Source organism: Pteronotus mesoamericanus, unplaced genomic scaffold (assembly GCF_021234165.1).
Source record: "Pteronotus mesoamericanus isolate MK-2021 breed Mesoamerican mustached bat unplaced genomic scaffold, CSHL_Meso_final contig_74, whole genome shotgun sequence".
Lineage (NCBI taxonomy): Eukaryota > Metazoa > Chordata > Mammalia > Chiroptera > Mormoopidae > Pteronotus > Pteronotus mesoamericanus.
The window spans coordinates 37,839,658-37,858,644 of NW_026555247.1; positions in this window are offsets into that span (position 1 = coordinate 37,839,658).

The window sequence follows — 18,987 nt, forward strand, 5'->3', positions numbered from 1 at the left end:
CACTGGCACTCTTTTGTTGTTGTTGTTGTTGTTGTTGTTGTTGTTGTTGTTTCAGTTTGCTTCTTTCTCCCTTTCCAAACACAGATATTAAAGAATAAGACATTTAAAAACAGTAGCATATACAGAGAAAATTAGAAAGTGATCACAGATGCCCAGAAAAAGGCATAGACTCAGAAAGATTGGAGAAGACATAAAGTTTGCACCCCAGGCTGATCTTCAGCACAAGGCAGCTTACAATAATCAATCAAACACACACACACACAAACACACACACACAATTTCAAGTCCAACAAAACCTAGGGAAGGGGAAGAACATGATTTCCACGGTTACCACATACTTAGATTGAATATCTCATATTCACCAAGAAATCCCTAGGCATACAAAGAAACAAGAGGAAAGTGTGGCCCATTTAAAGGAATAATAAATAAATAAATCAACAGAAACTGTCCCTGAAAAAGACCTGATGGCAGATCTACTAGACAAATACTTTAAAACAACTGTTTGAAAGATTGTCAAAGAACGAATAGAAGATGTGAAAAAAGTAAAAAAAAAATAAATAAATGTATAAACATTATACAAAGACCAGCAAGGAGATACAAAACTGTTGGGAAAATTTCTTGAGGTGTACTAGAACCAACCTCCATAGGAGGATAGGGATGAGAGACTGGGCAACAATCCAGAATTAAACTTATGGACAGAAGCAGAACACTGAGAAGCAGCAAGATTGTGGCTTTCTGAACCCAAAATGCAATGAGGGCTTGATTATATATATGACATCCAGGAAAACAGGTGACTTGCAGCCAAGTAGCACTTGCTTGTTAAGAGCTGTATATTTCAAAACAGTAAACACCTTTGTGGCCTACTTATCTATGCAAGTAAATTTCTTTGAGGTGATGAGGGCCCACCTTGACCTGGGTGAACTGGCACTCACTGACAGCAGCCTGCTTTTTAAGATGATTTCTGTTATGTCAAACATCAGACACCATTTTACCTTACAAAAACTGAAAAGATGCCAAAAAGAAATATTGAAGCTTAATAAATAAATGAAAAGGTCATTAGAGACATTCAATGGCAGATCTAAGGAGGCAAAAGAAAGGATCAGAGAACTTGAAGATAGGGCAATGGAAATGATCAAGTCTGAGTGACAAATAAAAGAAATATTGAATAAAACTGAACAGAGCTTAAGGGAATGGTGGCACACCGTAAAACCAACCAACATACACATTGTGGGAGTCCCAGAAGGAAAAGAGAGACAAAAGGGGCAGAGAGAATATTTGAAGAAGTGATGACTAAAAACTCAAATTTGATGAAAGACAAGTAATAGAAACAACTGAGAAGCAGGAAGAACTGCAAGTAAGAAGAACTAAACCAAAATATTCTAATCAAATTTTTCAAAGACAAGGAAAGAATTTGAACTCTGATGGTGGGAATGAAACATGGTACAGCTTTGTGGAAAACAGTGTGATAATTCCTCAAAAAGCTGAAGATAGGCATATAGCTTAGCAATTCCACTGCTTAGGCAGATACCCCAAAATTTAGAAACAAGGTCTTAAACAGTTGCTTATGCAACAATGTCTATTGCATGATTATTTAAATTGCCAAAGGTGGAATCAACCTAAGTGTCCATCAACAGATAATGGATAGACAAAATGTGATATATGCATGCAATAGAATATTACACAGTCTCAAAAAATAGGGTGAGATTTTGATATATGCCCCAACATGGATGAATCGTAAAACAATATTCTATCTGAAATAGACCAGGTACAAAATGACTCATAGTGCATGATTCCACTTACATGAAATATCTAGGCATATTCATAGACACAGAATGTTAATTAGAGATTGCCAGCTGCTGGAGGGGAGGGTGAATAGGGAGTATAAAAGTTACCAAACTTGTGTTTGGATTGGAGAGTTTTATAAATAGGTAGTGGTGGTCTGCTCAAATTTGTGATACAGAATGCAACTGAATTGAAAATTTAAAATGGATAAAATGGCAAATTTTGATATATATGATGATGATATATATTTGATATATATGAGATGATATATATTTGATATATATATATCCCCAATAAAAATTTTTAAAATCCCTCAATTCAACAAAATATAAAATAAGCAAACAACAAACCTGCTAATGAGACATTAGATGCAAGAACAGTAGCAATCTTTGACTTATAAAGATACACTGACAACAAATAATTAACAAATTATTTCCCCTAGTGTAAAAATATTTCAAATTAAACAAAAATAAAAATTATCTTCTACTAAAGTCTGGCTTGTCTGCATTGTGACTTTGAAAAGCATTAAAATATAAAGTTACATAACCGATTAAATAATTTATATTAGATAACGAGCTCTTGAGGGCAAGAAACATTGCATTTTAAAACTACTGAGAACTGTTAAGAGTTTTCTTTAACATGTGTCATACATGCTGATAGTTACTACATTTTAAATTAAACACATAAAATTTTAAAATATGTATTTATTAACTAATTCAAAACAATAAAAACCTAATTTTGTTAATATACTTTGTGTGAAATAATATTTTTTAAATTGCCATTGTTTTACATTTTTGCATATCTATTTACTTTCTAATTTAGTAAAAGACACAGACATCATCATATTTGCTTCTGCATCTTCTTTGTTAAGATACGTTGTTTTCTCTGAAGAACAGGAAAAAAAGCTAACTGTACATGGATATGTAGTCAAAAAGGGAGGCTCTCACTGACCCCTGAAAGGTCTCAGACCTCAGTCACTTGTGGCCACACCTTGAAACCATGGATCTGTCTGGAAACCAGCTCACCAGAAAGACCACTTCCCTGAGGACAGATACAGATTCTACCTAGAGTTATTCTGGTTCTCTAGGACTTAATATGATGACCCATGTGTTGGGAAACAACCACAGAGAGACCTATTTAAGGGTAAGTATTTATCTTCTGCTTCCCCACAACACCTTAGCTTACCCCTGCCCGTCCCCCAGAGAAATCATCTTAACTTCTGCTCTCACTCCTTACGCTGCCTGCCCTTTCGGGGAACGGGGAGTGCCCATCAGCTCATTAGGACCAAGTTACCCTCTGAACAAAGCATGGGGGATTTATCAAAGGGGGAGATGCAGGGAAATATTCGAGACTCTGTTTAGAAGGGAATACCACATCTTCTACAGTCTGGAAACAATTGACGCGCCCATGTTCTGACAGGCGCTGGAAGTAGAGCAAGTGAGGAGATGGTGTTGCCTTATGCTCGGTGGTGTTTTGCCGACCTCTAATTTAGAGTTAAAAGGTGAGCTTCTTTTTTTCCTTTTTCAGTGTGCTAATGTGGTTTCAAAGGTAGCATTGCTTTCATGTTAACCTTGGCATTTGGAATCTGAAAAAATAATTTACAGAAAACATTTAATTTCCTTAGAAATAATTTCCTAAATTGAATAATGTAATGGGAACAACAACAACAAAAAACCTGTCATAATAAAAAAGAGAACACGCTTTTTATTCACACAGCTAGATATCTCACAATAAGACTTCTTACACCTCCTTCCAACCCCTGACAGGATGATTCTATCAATGCATTTTATTTATTATTTTATTTTCCTCTAGTTTTTTGTTGTTTGTAAAATTAGGTCTCTGAGTTTGTGCATGCATGCGGGAGACACACAGAGAAAAATAATACATGGCCTGTAGAATACAGACATAAAATCTTGTCTTGAGATTTTATAGAAATTTTACCTTTTCCTTGATAATCTATTATACTTAAAATTTGTGATTTCTCTCCCTACAGTAATAGATCAGCAATGAAAATATAATCATCCATGTTTTAAAGATATGGAAGCCAGTTACATGCGTTGTCCAAATTTATATAGTGAGCATAGAGTGAACACTCATGGTCACTTCACTGTGTCCTTTCTTTCCTCTTCCCGCCGTCTCTCCGATGTTTCTGCCCCAGACTTGTGTTTCCTCTTCCCGTGGCAGTTTGGATGGGTGCAGAGCTGCCTCTATAGGTCTCCCTCCATGATAAAGCATCTGGTGGTGACTGGGAAGCTGCCAGCACCCCCGTGAGTTTGCCCCACAGCTCAGTGCAGGTGGAAGTGATAGCCTCCTGGATGGAAATCAGCCACAGGGACAGCTTCTGCCCTTAGGTTTCTAGAACCAAACCCCCCTGGGGAGGGTTCTCTTACTCGTGGGAACAGTGCATATTTATGAGGCAGCCACTGGGTGGGGCAAAAGTGCATACTTTGTAAGAATACAGTGATTTAATTGACAAGTATAACAGGGATACATGAAAAGTGTTTCCCTGAGTTCATTTTTTTTTTGGAGCAAATTAGAAGGTTCAAATTCACATCCTAAGTTAAGATAGGAATTTTCATTATCTAGTGGCCCTCCTCTATAATGTTTTTATTAATTGCATGTGTCTTTATCCACATTAAAGAGAGCATGTGTCACACATGCACAGTCTAAGAACTAAACACAATCATTAATTTTTATCATACATAGAAGAATGACAAGTTAATATTGTGTTTTTTAGTAAAATTTTATCTCTAATAGATCATATTTGCTGGGCATTTCTTTTTTTGTTTCTCTGAATGTGTATGTTATAATTTTGCTTCAGTGTGGCAATTTTAGAAATGATAGTTTACTGCAATTTTCTTCTTATGTCTGTTGCCTCATGATTGTTGTAGTTTTATATTCATCAAACACCACATTCACATGCAGCAACATAATTGTGGCCATTTAGTACCTATAATCACTTAAAGAGAATGAGCTAGGGATTATTCCTTAGCTGCAGTGTTTAAGGCGGGAAGGAGTAAGCTTTAGTGTTTAAAAACAGCGAGCTACATTCTATCTCCAGCTTTCTTTCTTTTTTTTTTTTTTTACATTTAAATAAGAGTTTTATAAATTTTACTGAGAATATAGAGCCCTCAAAACATTATCCATCTCCAGCTTTCTTGCAGAATCTGTGCCTAGTCTGATTCTCTTTTGAGTGGAGAAAAGGCTTGTGTCTATGAAGAACTAAAATGAGTACATTATACACACATTATATTTAGGTAAAATATAATAATATACAGTAGTCCATTTAAGGGATTCAATGCCTCAAAATTCAGTACAATGTAAAGTTTCACCTCCTCAGACTTTTGTGATCTATAGACAATGTGAAAAAAGTGCCTTAAAAATAGTTTCACATATAAGAGAAATCTCCCTTTTTTATGTATGTTTGTTACATGTGGAAATAAAACTGAAAGTTATACCACCACAAACACATCAGCGTCAGATAGGAAATAGAACATTTAGTGATGTTTCTAGGTTTTTAATTTTGTGTGTTTCTTTTCGTCAAAGAGGCAAGACTTACTACCCTCCTTAAATGAGGGTGGAAGGCGGGCAGGGATACTAGGGTATCTGATTTGGAAAAAGAAGTCGATGTTGAATGACATTTATATTTTCTATTTCAATTTTCCTTCTCGCTTGTGGTCAAGAATGTCAGTTCTCAGATGAGGTATTTCAGATGAAAATTCCTCTGCTTTCTCTTTATTTATTTATTTTTATTACGTAGGGGTTTATCAGGACTGTGCCTAGGAAGCAAACAAGATATTCAGCTTCTCCATGCTCTTCTCACTTTGCGTTAAGCGTTGGAAATCGGGCGACAGCTCCGTTCCACATTCAGCCACGCTGCAGTCCTTGTTTCCTGGCTTCTCTTGCCACCGCATGGATGCAGCAACATCTTGGCTTGATGCTTCCTCCTCCTCTTTTATGGCCACTGAGTAATCTCACAGGATGATTCAGCAACCACTTCGTGCCTCGGGATGCTGCAATGCTAAAATAGAAACAAAGTGACCCACCAAGTGTGCCATGGAAACGGTGCGGGCGCTAAGATGTGGACAGGGAAAACCGGAAAACGAATGAGATTTTGGGGAAATAATAACCATCCAAATCCCATTGCTTGAACTATGCGCTGGGACCTGTACTGAGAGTGCCATCAAGTCTGGTCCCCATAACCCTGTGGTGCAGGTTTACTTTTTCAGCAGGTGGGGAAGCAGCGCAGCGGGGAGATGCAGCTGGCACGACGTCCCCCAGCGACTGCATGACTGAGGAAGGTTCCAAAGTGCATTGATCAGGACAATGAAATTGAATGTAGGGAAACGGAGATGTTTTATACTTGTTCACTGCCCTGCAGCTCGCAGAGTGCTTCCATTCTACCATGCGATTCTTCCAGAAGCCCTTGGAGGGACAGATATCATCACCCTTGTATAGATGAAGGAATGGATACTTAATAATTACAGCCTCATAAAGTGCAGAGCCCGAGGTCGAAAAGGAGGCCAACGCCTGCTCCCTCCGTTAAGATGGGCTGGCTTGGAGAACTGATGGCAAGGGAAGGATACCCGTTCGTACGCAGGGGAGCTGTCCATCTGGAGGCCAGTTCGGATGAGGACTGGCAGCCCTCTCTGTCTCCTCGTGTTGTCCGTGCCTGGAGGGAGCCGGGGAAGAAACCCCGTTTGAGGCAGGGAAGGTGTTCACCGCGCTGTGCGCGCCGCCTCCACACCGGGCTGCCGGTTTGACGGGGAAAACGGGCAACAGCATGCTCTTGAAGGCGCATTTCCCAACGCGATGCGCACGTCCACATTCACTGGTGTTCCGAACTTCGCCAGCCAACAGGCTGCCTGTTCCAACGTCGGTCGGTTCCCTTCCTGCTCCTCCATAAAGTCGTCCCCCTGCCCGGCAACAGGCTCACTGTCTTTGATTTCGCTTTCCCTGGTTTCAGATTTCGGATGGGCAACCAAGGCCCGAAACTATTAAACGGAAAATTCCAGAAAGAGACACTGTGGAATTGTTGAAGATTGTGCACACCCTGGGGACCACGATGGAATCGTGTGCAGTCGCCGCCCAGTCCCCGGCACCCTGACCGTGAATCCCGTCTTTGTCCACCGTGTCCCCACCGTGTCCCCACCGGGTACACGGCCTGCCTGTTAGGCACTAGCATCAGGCATGGCGATCCGACCGGCGGTCACAGTACGGCAGTGCTCGCGCCCCAGTCGCCCTCATTTAGTGAATAACGGCCCCCCAGGGCCAGAGAAGTGACGCCGCCATTCTGATGTGACAGACAGAAGCCCAAGTGCGTCGTGTAGGTGAAAGGTGAGTACAATTCCGCAAGGTATTTTGAGATGGAAAGGCCATACTCACATAACTGTCATGACGCGATGGTGTCATAACTGTTTTATTTTATTGTTAGTTATTGTTGTTAATTTCCTACCGTGGCTGATTCATGAATTAAACCTTATCATAGGGGTGTCCGTATAAGAAAACAACATAGCCTATGTAGGGTTCATTCAGTACTATTTCCAGTTTGAGGCATCCAGTGGGGGTCTTGGGTGAGGGGGACACTGTGTAACAGAGAAAGGACACCCTGCTCCGGAGGCTGACGCAATTATTTGTCCTTCTGTTTCTTCTGAATGCACCTCTAAAAGAGGAGTGTGCTGCCTGGATACGCCCAGAGAAGGCACACTCTCTGCCCTCGAGGTGCACGCGACCCAGCGAGTCTCGCCGTCGGCCTTCTGGAGGTTGGTGGGACAGTTTTACGCCCCCTCAAAAATTTACAGATTGAAAAATACATAATTGTAATATAAATTGCTGTTTAATTCTCTTATTTTTTGTCAGAGCATTCTATCGCTCTATTTCAGTTACTGTAAATGTACAGGAGGATTATTATCTATGAGTTGCATGTCGGGACATCGAAGGGCCATTTGGAAGCATTTATCGTGAAAGGAGCGCTTGGGTCCTACAGGAGTCAGGCTCACCGGCGCCAACTAACCCGGGGCGCTGACCAGCCGTCTCCTTTCCAGTGGGACGAGCAAAGCCTCCCAGAGCCCCAGGGTCAGCTGAACAGCCCCGGTGACCCAGATCCCTCCTTCCCCAGGTTCCCCAGGTCATCAGAGTTTTAAATGATTCACACGCAGATGGGAAGCATACAGGGGAAAAGAGTCTGAAATCAGTGTCGTTGCCTCTTCGTTCCCTACAATACTCTGCCCCGCTAACACATACTGAAAACAGACCTTGTAAGAGCTGAGGGTTCACGGGGCGCCCAGGGCCTCTCTGTCGGGAAGGTGACACTCACGGCGGGCGGGGGGCGGGGGGGGGGGGGAGACGTGTGAGCAGGAAGGGAAGGCGCAGGTGTTGCGTTAGGAAACAAACAGCACGCTGTGGAATTGCCGGAGAGACAATTCTTACAAGAGTGTTCAGAGAAGATTTTATGAAAGAAATAACATGAAGAGAGGCTTAAAGGTCGAATGGGGTTTTGATGTACTAGGAGGGCAGACAGTCTGAACAAAGTTAATTGGTGTAAAAATGTGGCCGTGCTCACGGAGTCGTGAACAGTCCATGTGCGCACAGAGGGCGTCTCCAGACGGAGCTGGCAGGCGGCCCGTGGCCAGAGCTCCGGCGGGCGGCCTCGAACCCACGCTGAGGAATCGTGACCTCTCCCTGTAGACCATCAGGAGACCCTACATGTTCTGCGGACCCTGCACTGGGTTCCTTTTCAATGTAAGGGACAAAAAAAAAAAAAAAAAAGGACAGAAAAGGCGGGGGACTGAGGAGGAGGGTCTTCTGTAACCCAGCAGCGGGACCACGCAGCAGGACTAGAACGGGGCACCGGTATCCGGAGGGAGGGAAGGAGGCAGGTGGGAGAACAAGCGGTGTTTGCTAAGTGGGCGCAGGGGGGGAGGACGATCACGGAGTAGAGGGCTACTCTGAATTCTCCTCACGTGGGCAGTGCCAGCAACTGAGGAGACTAGATATTTAGAGGGGACAGTGAACTTGGTTCAGAGCCTGCTGAGTATCCCCCAAATAAGCTCTGCTTTCCATAAAGGTAACATCAACATTAGAAGCCAATGCCCCTCACCCCTAAATCTATCCTAACTTGTCACTATCCGTCGCCTCCATGGCCCAGTCCTGACTGGTTCAAAAAGCCATTTAAAATATGAATCAGATTCTATGATGATTTTTAAAAAAGGGTAATTGAATCATAGAGGCATTGCTGTTGTACGTAGGCTTTTTTAACAAATATAAAATGTGCTCCTAGACAAATGCCATTAAAAATTTATTGTGGATACATTGTCTGACAATAAAACAACTGTTTCCACTACTTCACATGTGACAGGGCATGTCATGTGATCACACACATAGAAATAAAATGAAGTTCATGAGCATAAAGAAGTCACTTACATATGTGTGCATTCCCCAGATCAGCCTTAAGAAGCCACTTGCTCTTACACATTCTGATGACAACAATCTCTGATAAGGTCTATTACTAACTATTATTTCCTTTATTTTGCTGTTGTTTTTCAAAAGCATCTCAGGCACCGCTCAGTCAGACTCCAAGGTGTGTTTCTATGTGACAGCTTAAGCCTTTTCTTTTAAATTAAATTTTTTGGGGTGACATTGGTAATTAGGATTATATAGGTGTCAAGTGTACAATTCTATGATACATGATCTGCATATCGCATTGGGTGTCCACCACCCAAAGTTAAATCTTCTGCCACCACATATATAACCCCCTTTTTCCTTATCTACTCACCCCAGCCTCTTCCCTCTGGGGATTAGCATACTGTTGTCTGTGTCTGTGAGTTTTTGTTTATTTGTCTTATTTGTTCATTTGTTGCTGTCAGTTTTATAGTCCACATATGAATGAAGTCATACGGTTCTTCACCTTTACTGTCTGACTTAGTTTGCTTAGCATGATATTCTCAACGTCCATCCATGTTGTCACAAATGGCAGTATTTCATGTTTTCTTATGGCTGAGTAGTATTCTATGGTATATATGTACCACATTTTCTTTATGCAATCATCTACTGAAGGACACTTTGGTTGTTTCCATATCGTGTCTGCCATGAATAATGCCGCAGTGAACATAGGGGTACATACATCTTTGCAAGTAAATGTTTTTGAAATTATCAGGAACATATCTGACGGCCTAACCCTAATATGCTATAAAAATAAATGACTATCAAAAAAATAAGTGACTATAATTATTGAGCTTTCATTCAAGACATGACCCACCATCTCTTCATCTCAAATCACTGGGCAAGGTTCCTGCCCAGGGTCCCAGCACCACTCTGGTAGGGGCGCCTACCTCGGAGGGGTGCCCCTCAGAGAACGAGGGGCCCCAGATCTAGACAGAGATCGTCCCAACCCCCACTGGCGCTGGACGGGTTGAGTGACATCAGTGAGACCATTTTAAAGAGAAGACAATAGCTCCCCTGTAAGACAGAGCTCAGGAAAATGAAATGAGCCTAATTAACATATCTAGAGAAGTAAAGCATTAAAAAGAACCAGGGGTGAGTCGGAAACCAAAGCGCAATATTAAATAATAAGCAATTTGGGTAGACATGCATGAGTCTATTCTCGCTGGATGCCTTTCATGGTTAAATCGCATAACAATCCTGATTCTGACTCCATGCTCACCAAGTAACAACCTGATTATAGAGTGGCTTCCCATGTGGCTTGCCTGCAAGCAGAGTGTCTGGTTGCCTGTCTAATTAGAATGTTCACTATAAATTGATCAGCTGGTGTGCACCATTCTTTCTGAACTTGGATAACGTGAGACCACTCCTGTTCCTGGTATGCTGATAAATCAGCTTTCTAAGTCCCCTAGACTTAGAGCCAAACCCTGAGCCAGGATGAATTTCAGGCTGCCTCCCTATGAAGTTTCTTGGGAGACATAGACATGTCTTCCTTTGAGACTCCAAACCTTTCATTGATTCCAACTTTTCTGAATTAAATTCGAGAAGGTCACTATTGGCAGAATGAAGGCCAGGATAACCTTCATGGTAGCATGTGGGACCCAGTACTGTTCTATAGCTGGGGTGAGCATAGAATTCAGAGTTCAGTATCAGATCACATTTGAGAGTGAAATAGAGCACTCACCAAATGTAAGAACAGAACAGGAAAACAGCTGGAAACAAGGACTGTCCTAGGAAAACCAGGGTATAAGGTCACCCTACTTACAACGCAGGTCACCAGACCAATCTTGGGATTGAACTCGAGATTTTCATGGTGATTCTCTTGTGAATCTAAAATGAACCAGTATCAAAAGACACAGCGTTTTATCTGTCACTTAGGCACAGATCCTTCCCGGAACTACGTGGGCCAGCTCGGGTGGGCTTCCTGCCCTCAGTGTGCTGTAGCGCCCACCGGCTTTCCTCTGTAGGGTGACCTCCAGGTCTGGCGACCTCATGTGTTCTTGGCTTACTCAGGATTTGTAGCACCTGAGCTGGGGACACCTCTGCCCTAAGGAGGGGAGATGGAGTTCAGGTCCAACTAGAACCGTCCCTGCGGGGATCATGGATGTCATTGTGGAGAGGGCGTGGGGATCTAAAGGGAGGAGAGACATTTACTTTATATTTATAGTTTTCTGTCCTATTTGGATTTTCTTGAATTTATTTGATTTTTAATGAGTCTTTTTAAAAAGAGTTACTTTACTCTTTCCACAGTTCTTATAGACCTGTGCAATCGTGCAATGATGGCCCCTATTGAAGGCCCATAGACCTCTGAGTAGAGCAGAAGTATTAGGCCACTTGAGTATCACAGAGGCTTGCAGAGGCTCTAGTAGAGAGGAAATACATTTTACAAAATAATATGATACATATTATATGCATAACAAAATACAATGTTTTATATACAACACTATATATAATACATATATTAGATACACATATATGTGTGTATATAGGTATATATGATCAGATTTGCTACTTCCTCCTCTGTTATTTCTACGCTGGATTTCTCCTTGTCTCCCAATTATCCTTCGTTGGGGTTATTACTGAGAACAGTCACGCTGGCGTCCCTATGGTATGCAAAGTGAGATGTCTGGGTTCAGATGTCATTTGCTGAAAAAGATTCCTTTGAGTTCACTTTACAGATGGAAGCAGTTGCTATACATCATGTGGAATTAAATAGGACCTATTACATTTTTTAAGTGGAATTAATTAGAATTAAAACATACACATGTGAGTGAGTAAATATAGAAAAACAGTTTTAAACTCAATAGCCAATTCTGGTTGTTAAAAATCAGTGCCATGTTTAAGGTTACTTTTGGTTAAAGTATCAAGGATTGCATAAAATATATTACTAAGGTCTAATCCAAAACAAAGTAACACCAGACAGACTCTCTCCAACAATGTAAATCATGGAGATCACAGGTGAGCAATAAGTTGCATACATGTCCTCTTGACTTCTGATACAGATATTACAGTTTCCCTGAAATGCATGGTCTTCCAACATTATGGACGTTCCACACATGTAGTGATGAGATTAAGAACACCTCCATCCAGTGGCAGCAGGTTGGAGAGGGGAGGACAATAAAACAAATTGGCAGGATGTACTTACATTTCATAGGCTACATGAATATATATTTAACATTTTTCAATATTAAATTTGAAAAGTAAATAATTTTGCTTATATCATGCTTTCAGTTATTTAGAGATTCTGAATTCCTAGGAAAGAGAAACAGAACCTGTGAATATGGAAACTGTTGATACATTAAGGTAGGAAAACTGTGATAATGGAGAGAACCCAAAAGGCAAAGGACCAACAAGATAAAAGGCTATTTGTCTTTCAGATAATGTGTCAGGGAAGATAAGCAGATTCTGCGCAGCCATCCCATCACCCAGGATGACAATGTTTACCATAGTTACCATGCGGTTTCCAAGGCTACTCTGGACGTGGTCTTTTCACACAAAGCAAACGGAAGGGCAGGGGAGTACGGGCAGGGTTCCCCTCCCAAGCCAGTGAGGTGGGTGTTGTACACATCAGTCCTGCTCACCTCCCACCAAGGAGAGCTTGTCTTCCCACCCCAAAGTAGGCGGAAAAAATGTACTCTCTTCAGATGCTCATAAAATAAGAGAAAGACCAGCACTGGTGGACAGTTCTCCATCCTGACCTGGCACTGTGGTTATATATCCTTTACCTATGTTATTATCTATTCAATAAAGACAAATACATTTAATAATAATCAAAATCTATTTCCAAATAACCCCCCCTGTATTCCTTTGGCTGTTCAATAAAAACTCAAAATTCTTTAACAATTGAAGCGTGGGTCATGACCTAAAAGGAAAGACCATACGACTTCAGTTGGCACAAGCGAACTTTTTGTGAGAAAAAGTAGGAGTTCCCATCCTGAACAGACAGAGAGTACATCTTGTCTGGTGGCCCATGCCAGATGTTCCCATAACACACAACTTCACAACACTGTTCCATGGGGCAGGGGGAATATCTTCCCGACCAATCTGGTGAGCAGCCTCCACCCTGAAGCATGAAGATTGATAACTGCTACAATTCTACCCGCACTAGTCTACTGTAGCTGCAGATGCTCATATCTGATTATCTTCAGGATCATTTTCTCTCACTCACATCCTGTTGCCTAGAGTTACACAGGTTAAAAATATTATTAATCCTTGAATGTCTATCTTAAAAGCCACTTATGAATGTTTAATACATCGCCTTGTTTTGTTTTACTAGCTACAGGTCACCTGATTTTTTTTTTGAAAAACTGTTCTATTTATATATTATATTGCCTCCAGTGGTTTGAGAGATGCATCTGGTAAACTAATTTTTTCCAAAATATATCATTGTCTCCATTTCCCCCATGCCAAATGTCTTTGTTTATTTTCCATGACAATTCATAGCCATGAACTAACTTCTTTGCTGCTAATTTCACTGTAAATTTCATTGTGTCACCAGACAGCCTCTGGACACAACTCTAACAGATCAATACACTGAATTTATATTTGATATGCAGCTATTAGCACCAGGATCAGCCAGGTAATTAACTGCCCAAACAGAGATATTATTTCACACCTGCATTATTAATAGTGTGTATTTCTTGAAGAAGTATTTCTATGTGCATCTAACTCACATCAAAATAACTTGTGACTAAATCCCAAAGTCCATGTGAATTCTAGAGTTTAGGCACATAATTTCTTGGCCTAAGATAGTTTTCAGATATATTAGGAAAGAAGCAAGTTGAAGGATCTATAAATAGCCAGTCATGAAAAGAGCTACACATAGGAACAAAACATAGATGCCACATGAAGGAAGAGCTCAACATTTAACACTACTCAGAATTTATACTACCTTTTCTGAAAGAGTAGAGTCGATCCCTATTTAAATGACCATGAAATTCTCTTAAAATTCAGTACTCACTTCAGTAAAGCAAAGGCCAATGAGTTCTCACTGACAAAATAATGTGTCCCTCATAATTTAGGAGGTAACCACCTTGGTTGAAACATGTGCTATATATGCTTAATGATGGTTGGAAAAGTGTGCAGTCTTCCATATATTTGCATTTGTTTATTTTGTGTGATGTTATTTTATACCAAAGTAATTTAAATTAATATTTAAACATAACTCATGTGCTGGCTGAGTGCATATGCTATGCAGGTTTCTCTACTAAATTCTTGGATATGAATGAGGCAATTACCTGCCCTCAATAATGCTAGTTCTAGTGGGGATAAGGAGACAAATATTCCGAGGCAAAAAGTTCTAACATAAAAAGCTCACCACTACCTATAAATGGGAGATTTGGGATTGAATGAGACACAGGGATAATTATCCTGAACTTTAGCACAATAATGAATCTTGGGAACTGAAAAAGGTAGAATTGATGCTGCTAATTCAAAGAACATAATTCTTTCAAAGAAGAAAAGAGCCTCATCTGTTCTTAGATAATGTTCACCCTATGTTTTTATCTCAACCAATGCAATTAGGGACATTTGATATTAAAAACAAATATGGGATCTTTTAAAATGTCTTTGTTTAACCATTTCATTATGCCTGATTAAAATTGATAGTGGTATTTAAATCAATTAATGCTGCTTTTCATGAAATTCATTTCTGTTATCATTTGAACATTTTACTTTTCCTTTACTTCTTTGTGTTTGGAATAAATCTCTGCCATAAATTTTAAACTACTCATAGAATTCTATGCTTAAATCAGAACAAGATCTATCAAACTTTGCCTAACCATCACTTACTTTGCTTACAATCACTGCCTGCTTTAAGAGGTGTTTTTCTTTATAAAAGCCTCAGCCTTCTGTATATGTCATGTACACCTAAACAGTCCTCTATCTACCTAAATGACATAGAGAATTCCTCAGGTGTCAGGGAGACACAGAAGTATAGGACATTGATAATTAGGTGTAACCTAATAAATGCCCAGGTATTGTTTTTGCTTAGTGTCATTCACTTAACTACCTTGTAATTTCTCAGTCATTATGGCCTACTTTTCAATACAACCATGTCTTAATATCCAGTGTATCAAATCTAATCCTACGGTTTATTATGGGCAACCCTAGTTGGTCTGTTCTGAGCTTTTTCCCCCTTCCCAGTGAATGGAAGTCACACGTCTGCCCTGCTGGCGGCTTGAATCACCTCAATTTGTTCTGGCAATCAGAGGCAGCTGCTTCCTGGGAGGGGTGCGAGGGCCGCTGAGCACTGCCTCAGGGACTGGCCTGAAGCTGAATGCGGGGGCTGGGCCCCTTTCTGCTGGGCCAGCAGAGCATGTGCAAACCGATTTGCTTGGGTGCAAAATGGCGCGATGATGTAAAGCAAGGCTTGGTCTCTTTTCCCCTCTTGGTCTCCTTTTTTCTTTCTTTAGAAATGAAGCAGGATGGCAGACAGGCTGGTGTAATCTTAGGAACATCTGCTGCCTTTCACAAGGGTCTTAGCTGAGGACAATAAGTTTCAAAGGGAGACTGAGTTCCTGTTGACAGGGGTGAAATAAAAACCCTCAACAGAATGGAGTGTGGACATGTTTGCACACACGCAGTGCCGCCTTTTGTGGCTTCTGTCAGAATGGGGGTGAAGAAAGGGTTCTTTTTCCTTTTTATTCCCCGTGAAACTGCCAGAAAAAAAAACAAAACACCTTTCAGAATGAGTGCTTAATGGACTTAAAGAGCTGCAGAAAAGTTACATATCCCCCTCCTTGCTTTCATGCTCAATACCCTAAGTCTTAAACTCAGCTAATCAGAAGAATGAAGGAATTTATGCTTTGCATCCTTTCACATCTCATATTTTGGAGTTTTCTTAAGTTAACTTTTATACTAAGTCCAGACGGTTTAGAGAGCAACTGTTAGGCTCTTATTTTTTTTTTTTTTGCGTGTGAAAATGAATATTTCACACTGATAATTTTTTCCCTTGAATATGATCTGTTCATCTTACTGCAATGACTTAACATTGGGTTGCAATAACCATTAAATTTAGATAATTTATGTAGGAACAGTTACCAGTGTTTTTTCTTTCTTTCTTTTTTTTTTTTTTGCATCATGTTTTTCATGAGCAATTTTGCTCACTCCAACTATGACCATCTTTCCATGAATGAGATATGATGCAGCTGATACATGTGTGTCTCCTGCAAGTCTCCTGTCTTAACACAAATGAACAAGAACTAATACCAATTTCTCTACTTTTATTGACCTGATACACATTTTTGGAATCCTCATAATTTTGAAATACTATATAGAAAGAAAAATATAAAGATATAGATTTATGACTATTAAGAGAATGGTTGGTTTGTCTAGATTAAGATTATTATCCTTGTTCTATTTATGATAAAGACATACTATTTCTGAAAATATCTGAATCTCTACATCTTTCTTTAAAAAAATATAAGGGGTCCTTTAATACTTGAATTCTTGTGCCAACATACCGGTAATCACTCGTGATATATTTTATAATTGTTTTAAATGCACTTTAAAATTACTAGTTATAATGCTATAATGCATTGTATCCCCAAATTAAAGTATTAATCCTTCAAAAACTTTAAAAATATTCTCTTTCGTTTAACTGTATAATTTTGCTCGCAATCCTGTTTACATACATGCAATTAAAATATAAAAGTACAATGTTGTTTGCCTCCTGTGATGCTCACTAATGATGATCAAGTTTTCCTATTTTTAAGCCAAAGTAAAAATAGCAAAGCAAATTCAGTATGAACAGTAGAATTCAGGAACACGAAGACCGCGCGTTACGAATGCGGAAGAGTACGGCGCGCCTCGTGGCCAGCGTGCTCTCATGGCAGGGTTTGAGTTTTACCCCTTTACCTAAAGTTTGTCTCAAGACGGTGAACCAATCCCTTTCATTTTCTGGATTTTAGTTTCATCATTGAGAAAACTAGGAAATAGGCTTTACCATCTTATGTAGATCATTTCAGAGGGTATTGAGCCCAGCTATCCTTAGTGACGGTGGGAATTGCTTACTGAGGTTCATTAACCCTTTTATGTGTTTCAAAGGAAATCTTTGAGTTATTTACCATAACACTTTCCTGATGACATTAAATGTAAAATGCCCTAATAAACATAGTATAATGAGTTCTCATTTCCATAACTTACTCTTAAATACATAGATGCATTAGGAAATATCATGCCTTAATTTGTTCATAAGGTCTGTTTGTTTATATTAACGCTAATATATTTTTAAAGGTTTTTTATTATTATTTATTTTTAGAGAGAGGGGAAGGGAGGGAGAAAGAGAGGGAGAGAAACATCAATGTGTTGTTGCCTTGTGCGCACCCCCTACTGGGGACCTGGCCCTCAACCCAGGCGTGTGCCCTGACTGGGAATCGAACCAGTGACCCTTTGGTTCGCAGGCCTGCACTCAGTCCACTGAGCCACACCAGCCAGGGCCAGGCACTAATATATTTTATCAGTCTGATTTGAGTTAGTATTTTACTTAGTTTTTTGTTGTGAGGGGCCCTCCCTTAGTTAGAGGTTTAGAGTAACCACTTTGTTAGATGGGGAATGGCATGAAGGAGAGATGCATGTTATATTCCTTTTTAATCATTCAGACCTAAAAGTGGAAAGTGGAGCCACTTATAGTTCAAAGGGTAATGACTGCTTCAGAGTTCACCTCTGTGCACAAAGTTGTTCAAGTTCATAAACGGGCTACTGTTCTTCTTAACTGTAAGTATATTTTAGGGTGGCTGTTCTTCAGTATTTTATTAAGCATGCTCACCTTCTTAAAAATTCGCCTTTGAAAAAACTGGCACATTTCATCCAATATTTCTTCATAAGGTATTTAATTTCCTCCCCTATTTTTCCCTCCTGGATTTTCCTTCTGGATATGTGTTTAGCCTGAATGCCATGTACCCTGGAAGGCTGTGCTCTTGGCTCCACGCCGCTGCTGGGAGTAGGGTCCTTTCTGTGTGCACGTTTTACGTGTGAGAAGAGCACTCAGTAGAATTAAGTGGCCCCACTATGCAACCTGCAGAACCCGGGGCACGCCGGCTCTCCAATTCAACCTGCAGGGGACAAGCAGGTTAGTGCTCCTGAGAGGAGCCCAGTGGGGACAGGCAGAGAAACAGTGGCCCAAATTCGAGTGCAACAAGGGAGTGCATGCGGAGGGAGCCCGCTTTCTGTCTGGGGGGAATAAAGGATAATGTATAAGAATCTAGTTTTATCCAGAAAAAAAAAATTCCCCCATTAAATCTCTTCATACCTTGAAGGTTGTTTAGAGCTCTCAGAATAGTCTCTCGATGAGCTCATGTCTCCTGTCTGCATACCCTGCCCGTCCAAGCCCCAAGAGACCTGTCCTGTCGGTTTATGGTTTTGGACTCTCCCAAAGCAAGTGGTATGTTCCTCCTTCAAATGCCGGGCAACACAATGCGCGGTTCTCTTACTGATTTAGCCTCTTCCTTCTCATGTTTATAGTTATGTGTGTGCTTGCAATAGTCCCTGCGGCCTCGGCCTTACTCGCCTTTGTCGCTCCTGTGATGTGTGCCATGAAACCTGGTACACAGCACACATCCGACAAATATTTTTGAAATGAGTTTATCGTGAAAATCTACTTTTTCAAAAGATTCTGTGGCTTATGGCAGCATGACAGAGTGATGTGTGGCAGAAATTTGCATTGTTTTCCTTAGCGAAGGGTTTAGAAGGTTTTTGTGGAACAACTATCATTCAAGAGATAGATAGCACAGTTCTCGCTATACTATATTATTTCTGACGATTTTG